Raw genomic sequence first — 10,540 nt, forward strand, 5'->3', positions numbered from 1 at the left:
ATTGAGTGCCTTGTAGATGTCAATAAAACTGTGACTAGGGTCTCAGTTTTCCCCAGGAAAACTGATTAAGCAAACTTCACAAGGAATATTAGCACCATGAATGAAAGCCAACAAAGACCACCAGAAAATAGCTTTGGAGTGAGTATATGTCTAATATAAAACTATTTTCATATGTTTAAAAAAAATCAAGTTTGAAAATATCTATAGGAAACACCACATTACAAAACTGAACTATCATAGTGAACTTCCAACCTAGGAGAGAGGAAAAATGAAATATGGGGGGAAGAGGGAGTCCTTATGAAATAAGGAAAAAGAAACAGAAGGGGAAGTATAAGTAGAAAAAATTGAGATACTATATATAACCCAAATATATCATTAATTGCATCAAATGTAAATGGACTATCCACTTAAGGACAAATTGGTTTCACTTTCAACCCGTTTGACAATTATTTTAAGAGACCACACTCAATGCATGAAATATAGAAAATTGAAAGTAAAATGACAGCAAAAGTTGTAAGAGCTGAAAGAAAGCTTCTATCAGTATATTAATACTGAAACATTGCTAGAGATAAGGTAATTTCATATAGTGAAGGGTTCAGTTCACTAAGCGGATCATTTTTAATTGGTATTTAACTGGGAAGTAAATGAGTAAGCAGCTCCGTATTTTAGGACTTTAACACAGTTCCAAATAACCTATGAATCAATCAAGAAATCCTAATTGAACCTAGGATATAAATGGATCTGGACAATAGTTTAACAGAAATTATGGGTTGCAGTTAAAATGATAGTTGGAGGAAACTGATAGTCTTTGTCTAACAGAAAAAAAAAGGCTGAATGTTAATGAGAAATATGTACCTTAACCTAGAAAAATAATGGAATAAGTTTGAGGGAAATACAATGAAATAGTAGAACAGAAATAATAATTTAAAAACATCTTATGCTTTGAAAAAGACTTAACAGTGAATCCTTTGACAAAGTTAAGAAAACAAGAGTAGGCACGTACAATATCAGAAGTGAAAAAGAGGACATAACTTTCTGTTGTGACATTAAGTAGATATGAACAGCTTAAAGGCAGTATGTAACATGTAAAAGAAAGGGACACAACTTTAGAAAAACATAGCCTCCAAAGTAAGACAAAAGAATGGTTCTATAGCCATTCAATTAGATGACTCAATATTTCAGGATGAAAATTCCAGGTCTAACCAAAGTCCTTGATGACTACTATCAAATATTCAGGAAATAATTCCAAACTTAAGCCATTAGAAAAAGCCAAGTGGAAAAAGTGGGATATACCCTAACTCATTTTATGAGACCAGCAAGTACTTGATATCAAATGATGTGAGAAAGGAAAATTAGAGGCCAGTTTTACTTAGGATTAGTGAGGTAAAATCCTAAACTAAGACATATCCAGCAAAGGATGATTAATCATGACCTGTTCAGTTTATGCCAAACTTATTTTTACATCAGAAAATGAATCAATATACTCACCATATTATGAAATTAAAGGAGATTGATGGATTTTCTACATCCATCTCAGATATAGAAAAATTATTTGCTCAATATTCAGTACTCATAATAAAAATGCTCTTTATAAACTAGGTATAAAGGGCACTTCAAATCGAATTAAATGGTTTCTACCAGACATCTACAGTAAATAATGCATCCTTGAAAGCTTTCTCTTTGAGACTGGGAAATGGCAAGGATGTCTGTCATTACTGCTTTTTAAGTCAAAATGTTAGTTTCAGATAATACAGCTATAGAAAATAGAAGGGAATCTACAAATTATTAAAATGAATAAAATAATTTAACAGATTATTAGATGCAAACATTTCTATATAAAAGTCAGTTGCAATTCTATATATGTAGCAGCAATAAACAGAACATGAAAAAATTAAGAAAGGATCACTAAATATCAACAAAAAATATTTGAAAACAATCTCATAAAAGCTGCTCAAAACGCTGGGAAAATTATGAAGTTGTACTTCAGAGACATTAAGGAACACTTCAGTGAATCAAGTGGCATTCCATGCTCAAAGATTGGAAGACTTAATGTAAATAATCATTTCCTGATGGTTTGGAATTTCAGTGAAATTTTCATAAAAATTTCTACTTTTTATTTGAGTGTAAAGGGCCAATAATAGTCAAAGTACTCTAAGAATGATGACAGGAATTATGCTGCCTGCCAGGTATCAAAATATAATGGTAGTTATTAAGGTACTAGAAACATGTTATTACATGAAGTCTTGGTTTATGGCAGTGGAGAAAAGATTGCTTTTCAACAAATATTTCTGGGAGAATTGGGCATTTTTGTGGGGACAAACTGGTGCCTAGAATTGTTGTAGGTTTTTTAAAGACTGAAAAAAGGCAAATTACTACATTTTAAGACCAATATAGAGAATATATTAAAGATATTGAGTAAGAGAGAGCTTTTCATTAAATAAGACACGAGCCCTAACTTAAAGGAAAAAAAAAAAAAACAATAAATTGCAATGATTATTTTCTTCCTCAAAAATGGTAGAGTACAGGGCCTCCCTGGTGGTGCAGCGGTTGAGCGCTGAGTTGCGAAGCTGCCCGCGGCCTCTGCAGCGCCAGTTTGATCCCCGGCTGCTCCCAGCCACCGGAGGAGGGTCCTACATGGCGCGCAGACCTCTCCTGCCACCCGCTGCTCCCCTCAGCAGTGTGCTTCGGTCCTTCTGCCTGCTCTGCTCCCCGCTCTGGTGAATTCTCTCACCCTCCTGCGCTTCTGACTGTACCCATTGCTTGTATAAATAAATTAAAAAAATTAATCTTTAAAAAAAAAAAGTGGTAGAGTACAAACAAAAGCCTTACAGTGTGAAGAAATAGTTGCACCACATATATTGGCCAAAGAGATAGTATACATCTTGAAAAATTTAGAGAAATCAGTTTTACACTGTGAAACAGACACACGCGCCTGCGAAATAGTGTACAGACCATCTGAAGAATTCTATCAATAAGAAAGATGTAAAATGAAATAAAAAATGGGAAAAATCTTGAACAAGAAATTCACAGTAAGGAAATGCATATGATTGGTAAACCTCTTCCCCTTGCCCCTCCATCCAAAAATGAAAAAAATCTTTTGCCTCACTTATAATAGAGAAATGCAAATATAAATCAAGACAGCATTACACCACCTCTAGATTGACCAAAATAAGGAAGTTAACAATACAAGCATTAGCAAAGACAGGGAGTATTTGAAACTCCTATCCAACTAGTGGAATTATAAATTAGTATAACCTCTTTGGGAAGCAGTTGGACATTGACTAATTTGAAAATGCTTATGCTCTTTAAGTGGTATTAATATGTGGTACTTGAGTACAAACTCCGTTGCCAAATACATAGATTTGAATCCCAACCCCTTAGTTCTGTGACCTTGAGCATGTGATTTTAAACATGACTTGATTAAAAAATATGATTTTGTCCTGTACCTTTTACCTCACTGCCAACCAGAAGAATCAATTTTTGCTCTTCTAGGATTTTGGGGAGGATTTAGATGAGTTAATCTATGTAAAATGAACCTGGAACATAATAAAATATAGAAAGTGCTTGCTATCATTCTTGTTATTGTTGATGTTATCGATATTACTACACAACACAGAATAACTCCTACACCTGTACACTCATTCAAGTGTTAAGTGTACACTAGTGTTAAGGATTAGCATATTATACAAGAACATTTTTATAAGAATAATTTAGCATCCCCAAACCAGAAGCAATCCTAGTATTCCTCAACAGAACTGGTAAAAAGTTATGGAATAATCATATAGCAACAACAGTGAATGAACTACAGCTTCTCATAACGGACAGATTGAAAGATAGATATCAATTACAAATGCATATAGTATGAATCCATTTATACAAAGTTCAAAAACAGCCAAAACAAAACATCGATAACATCAACAACAACATCAATATTGTATGGGATGCAGATATTTGTGGTAACGTATAAAGCAAGGAAATAACAATCACAAAAATTAGAAAGATGGGTATATCCAGAGGAACAAAGAAGGTTGTGATTATGAATGGACATATGGGAAGGGGGGTCTTCTGGGTCCTGAGTGGTGATGTTTTATATTTTGACTGAGTGATGTTTAAATGTTTATTCTTCAATTATATTTGCATATCTTATATACCCTTCTATACAGATGGTATCTCCTTGAGTTTTAAGTTAGTAAAAACTTCTGGAGTGGAAAAGACAGCTGTTCAAAATAAAGCCATGGAAAAGAGAAAAAACAATCTCTAAATAGGTTGAAAAATTTTTGGAGACACTTGCTTAAGATCTGGAAAGAAAAAGAATAGATGGCATCTCCCCACCCCCAATACACCACGGCATACTGGGCTTTGTTGTGTACAATGGATTATTAAAAATACAAATGACTTGGCACCTACCCTGAAGATTCAATACAAACATTATTTCAATTAAGAATCAACCACAGGATGAAAAAGGAACTCTCCGACACTGCTGGTGGGAATGCAAACTGGTCCAACCACTATGGAAAGCTGTGTGGAGGTTCCTCAGTCTACTAAAAACTGAACTACCATAAGATCCAGCAATTCCACTCTGAGGGATCTACCCAAAGGACACCAAAACTTTAATTTAAAGGGATACCTGTACCCTTGTGTTTATTGCAGCACTATTTATAATAGGTAAGACTTGAAAACAACCCAAATGCCCAAAAATAGATGGCTGGGTCAAAAAGATACGGAATACTATTCAGCAATCAAAAAAGATAAACTCATGCCATTCACAGCAACTTGGATGGAACTGGAAGAGATTATGCTTAGTGAAATAAGGCAGAAGGAAAAAATCAGATGGTTTTACTTATAGGAGGAACATAGGGGAACCAAATAAAGGATCAAGGTAAAAAATAACAAAAAAAAAAAAAAAAACACAACAAAACAAAAATAAACAGACAACTATAAATCAGAGACATTCTTCCGGAGAGGGTGAGGGACAGGGATTGAGACGGGTGGGAGAGCACAAGAGACTATGGTGATGGCGCAAGGGTGAATTGGTGGTGGAAATTCTATGGGGACTATACCTGAGAAAAGAAAGCAAACACTGTTTAAAAAAAAAAAAAAATGAACAATGATGTAAAATTAAAAAAAAAAAGAACCACAGGATTTCTTTCTTTATAATTAGTACCCCTTTATATATTTTTTTTTTAGATTTTTTTTTTTATAGAGGCATGTTTTATTTATTTATTTATTTGTTTGTTTGTTTGTTTTGTTTATACATGCACTGGGTACAGTAAGAAGCACGGGAGGGTGAGAGAATTCACCAGAGCCAGAGCAGGGAGCAGAGCAGGCAGAAGGACCGAAGTACACTGCTGAGGGGAGCAGCGGGCAGCAGGAGAGGTCTGCGTGCCATGTGGGACCCTCCTCTGGTGGCCGGGGAGCAGCCGGGGATCGAACTGGCGCTGCAGAGGCTGCGGGCAGCTTTGCAACCCAGCGCTCAACCGCTGCGCCACCGGGGAGGCCCCCCCTTTATATTTTTGCACAAAATCCAAATCTCCAAAATTTGGATTTATCACATTTCATGAACTTTTTCAATATGTAACATAAGAAAATGCATGTTTTAAAAGGGAAAATAAAGACAATGATTACTTTTGTTTGCAGTTGTTGCTTTTAAAATAACTTTATTATAACTTTGTTTGTTATAAAATAACTTTACTTTTTAAAAAGCCCTTAGCATTATTTTATGTTGATGTGTTTCAAATCAATTTGCTTTTTTCAGTGAGTAACCTTCGAGGAGTGTTAGCATATTTTCTTTGTCTCTAATTTATTCTTTTGGCAAGAAACCTGATAGGACCTTTGTAATGTCAATGAGAGTCATATAAAATTAATGAATTTGAAGAGGTTGATAATTTTATCTAGCTTAACTTTTTCATCCTTTCATTTAATCAAGAAATGCATTTTAACTATAAAGATTAGTGAATCTGAAACACAAATTCACTTACTCCAACTAATTTTGTGTTCTGGATATCAGAGTTTGATAAACATGCAGAAATACTGAGCTCAGTTGGCAATTAGGGCTCTAATAAAGTTATTTTTGTACAAATTATAAGATTAAATTGTGCTATTTTAATAGAAATAATGGGATTTAATGTCAGATACTTGAAACAGTACATCCTTTGCAGGATTTCAAAACATCTCAGTGTAAAAGCTGATGGCAGTTGAATGTTGAATACTTGTTGCTAAGCAACTTTAAAACAGTAACTATCTGCGTAGTAACAGCATTTCCAGTGAACGCTGCCACTCACGTTAGATGACTGAAAGAGAAACCAAGTACCAGGATACAAAATAGTAAAATTTTAAATTTAAAATATATCATGAACTTGTAAGACAAGCTCACTTCAAAGCAATTTGATTTTTAAATATGATTACACAAAAATATTATGGTAAAAACATTTGAATGAACTGGATTGGAATTAGTTGTTACTTTAAACCAATCTTTCTAAATTAGGGAGATGTGAGTTTGATCACAATGCTTAGCTTCAGAAGTCAAAGGCCCCTGCCTTCTAGGACCAGAGGCAACTGAAATAATTTAATTCTGTAGCCCCAATCTCAGTTTTCCTATGGAGAATACAAGTTCCAGAGGATAGGTATTTTATCTTGTTCACCGATATTTCATCATTACTGAGTACAGTGTCAGCCACATTTCAAGAACTCAGTATTTGTTGCATAAATTAGCAATGTCTAATAGTAGTGTATCACAGCTGGTGGGAGAGCAGATTGGTCCAGCCTTTATGGAAAGTGATATGGAGGTGTCTTAAAAGATTAAAAATGGATCTACCATACAACCCAGTCATTCCATTCCTAGGCATATACCTGAAAAATTCAAAAACCCTACTATGAAAGGAGACTTCACTCTTGTTTATTGCAGCACCATTTACATTAGTCAAATTATGGAAACAACCCAAGTGCCCCCAACAGATGAGTGAATCAAGATGATGTGGTATATATACATGATGAAATACTACTCATTGATTAAAAAAGATAAACTCATGCCATTTGTGGCAACATGGATGGAACTAGAAGGAATAATGCTAAGTGAAATAAGTCAGAAGGAGGAAGCTAAATACCAGATGGTGTCACTAATCTATGAAATATAGAGAAACTAAACTAAGGGTCAGATAAAGACAAGCTTAAAAACTAATCCTTGTGGGCCTCCCCGGTGGCGCAGCGGTTGAGCGCTGGGTTGCAAAGCTGCCCGCAGCCTCTGCAGCGCCGGTTCGATCCCCAGCTGCTCCCTGGCCACCGGAGGAGGGTCCCACATGGCGCGCAGACCTCTCCTGCCGCCCGCTGCTCCCCTCAGCAGTGTACTTCGGTCCTTCTGCCTGCTCTGCTCCCCGCTCTGGCTCTGGTGAATTCTCTCACCTTCCGCGCTTCTGTATGTATGTATGTATAAATCAATCAATCAATCAATAAATCTTTAAAAAAAAAAAAAAACTAATCCTTGAAAGCTGAAGCATTGCAGGGGATGGGCGGGGGGGGGTAAGAACAAAGAAAGAAGGAAGCACAGTGGACCATGGGTGATCTGGTGGTGGGTGCAGTTTGGTAGTAATAACTTTATGGGGAGGATCCTAATGTTACAGTAATTAATATTAAAAATTTCATTTAAAAACAATGAAATGCTGTACCTTTTAAAAATCCTTAAAAAAATATGAAAAGAAAATGTACTAGGGTCTATTCTAGAGATATAAACCACTGTTAATTTGAATATGGAAAGTTTAATATAGAAAGTATTATAGATAATGCTAAGGATGTGAAGAGAACACTACTGAATGGCCTAGTGCTGAGATAGGGTGCCCAAAGAAGGACACGCTTGGAATGAGGGTCCTTTCCCAATGTTGGGCTTCAGAGCTGACTAGAGAAGGTGTTGGAACCCACAGCAAAGGTGTCTCCTGTATTGCCCAGACTAAAGCTAGTCTGTATTCACTGGGAAAGCAAGAAACTTCTACCAAGTATGCTGAGGTTGCCAGGCAGGCTTGCAGAGGAAGTTGGGGGGTGGGGATCCTGTTCATCAGAGAGGCAGCACGGACAGAAGAGCTAATAGACATTTCTCCAAAGAAGACACACAGATGGCCATCAGCACATGGCAAATGCTCATCATCACTTATTATCAGGGAAATGCAAATCAAAACCACAATGAGATACCACCTCACACCCATAACCATGGCTCATATCAAAAAGACCAGAAACTGTGTTGGTGAGCATGTGGAGAAAAAGGAAACTTGCATACTGGTGGGAATATAGACTGGTCCAGTCTGGAGGTTTCTTAACATATTAAAAACATCTGTCATATGATCCAGCAATTTCATCTTGCATATTTATGTTATGGAGGTGGCTTCTTTCCTTATACCTTATGAGCCAACCTCTGCTACCTTTAATCTTACTGCCTTCTGCCCTGAGATAAGTTTGGACTGAACTGCTTAAGCATTTAGTTTAATTACCATATTATGTAATTCATAATTTGCAGTAAATCTATTCCAAATTCAGTGAGTTCCAGCACCAGAAGACACAAGAAGATAGTCTGTAACGGATGCCTTTAAATTAAAAATCCATCCCATGTCAGAACCTTAGCTCTTAAGCATCTTTCTCAGATTCGTATTTTTCCTGCCCTTATGCTAGTATGATCTGTTAGCTGACTTTAATTAACAGTCCTACTGTTCATTTTTACAAATCTTATACTCACTAGATTTGAAAAATTATTTTGGAGTTTAATTTCTGGAAATAATTTTTTGTTATCAAGAAAAAGGTCCTATATATATTTTTTAAAGTCAGGTGATATGCATCACTTTTTGAGGAAAAAGAAAATTGCTTTGCTGGAACCTGAAGGAACAGTATAGAGAAATCTAGGGTCATTACCTTCTCAGCCAAAATCCCTAAAGAAACTTATGTATAGAAACCAAAACAAAATCAATGGTGTCTGCACATACCATCTATTTACTACCTGATGACAAACTCATCATTTCATTACCTCTTGAGAATGATAGCTACTTTAGAGAGACATTGAATGGGCATAGACAGAAGCAGAACTGACAAAGATGGTTTGATTAAATTAATTTAGAAATGAAAAAAACCTCTCAAGATAAGTGATATTCATAGTAGTGGTCACTGAAAAATCTCAAGCTAGTCAAGTATAGTCTATGTATTTTCAAAAATTTATTTTTATGCATACAAGAACTGGGATATAGGCCAGAGGTGTGGGGGGCGGGTGAGAGAATTCACTATAGACAGAGAGGGGAGCAGAACAGGCAGGTCTACTAAAATACACTGCTGAGGGGAGCAGTGGGCGAGACAGGAGAGGTCTGCTGCACCATCCTGGCTGGGGATTCAATCCACACCACAGTGGCTGGCGATAGCTTGGTAGTGCTGTGACTAACTCCTGCTCCTGGTCAAGTATATTTTCATAACCTTTTTGAACGGGAACATCATTGTATCAAGTCCCTTAGTCCCGATTACAAGGATATCTAGAAGAAAGTAAGACTATACCCATACTTTGGTTACCCTTTCGAATATTTTGCAAAGGCAGTTTATTCTCTGTCTTTGAGGGTGATACTGATTTTGGAAAATAGTCAAGTCTGGCAAAGATACTTGATGATTCATCTAGCAGAACACACAGTTTATTATACAAAATGTTAATGATAAATGGACTGAGTTCCTTTGAGGAATTCTGTTGGGGAGTCAGACACACGATGAATAAAGCCACCACAGTGTGGGGGGTAGGGACAAATGGGGAGCACCCATTGGATTGGGATCATGGGGCTTTGGTGGTGGGTATGGTGTGATAACATATATTTGTAGAGGTCTGCGTCTATACTCCTGCATTATAGTGTTGTAAACCAACATTGCCTCAATTAAAAAAAAAGTGATTTAAAAACAAAATATTAAAAAACGAAATGTGAACAAAAGTTTGTACATTGAGAATTTGTGTTCCAAGTTTTGCTTCATGTGCCATCCTAATTCCCAACCCTTTCAGTTGTGAAACCAGTAAGCTAGTTTATAGGTCTTAATTACTTAGTTCTCAAAACGATCTCCAGCTTTTCTGGCTTTTCCCTCTTAGCTTGATAGCAATGCTGTCACGGAAGAGATGAGCATATGTGTTTATCTGGAAGGACTGAGCACCTTAGCACAGGCACCAGGGAATGGAAAGTGTTGGGGGCTGAGGCTCAAGAGATCCATTTAAAGCCTTAGCAACCTCTGGGGAGAATAGAGTCCATTTATGGACACTGGTGACATAAAACAAATTGCAAGCCTTCCTGAGGGAGGTTCACAGGTCTATTCTTTTACACTCCAGATGTATTCAGAGATGCAGCTGTGATGGCTTCATCAAGTCCAGGCTGAACAAACATTTTGTACTTTGTGACGTTGGCTCTAAAAAATGTTATTGTTAGGGGGAAAAGGATGTCCTAAAGCTAATCCCATACAGGCTTTGTGGACTCCACCCCCACCTCAGACCAAAGTCAAAAGACACTGGGAACTCCAAATCCCATCACCACCAACGGGAAGGTGGTTG

The sequence above is a fragment of the Talpa occidentalis genome, unplaced genomic scaffold (assembly GCF_014898055.3).
Source record: "Talpa occidentalis isolate TD23 unplaced genomic scaffold, MPIMG_talOcc4v2.1, whole genome shotgun sequence".
Lineage (NCBI taxonomy): Eukaryota > Metazoa > Chordata > Mammalia > Eulipotyphla > Talpidae > Talpa > Talpa occidentalis.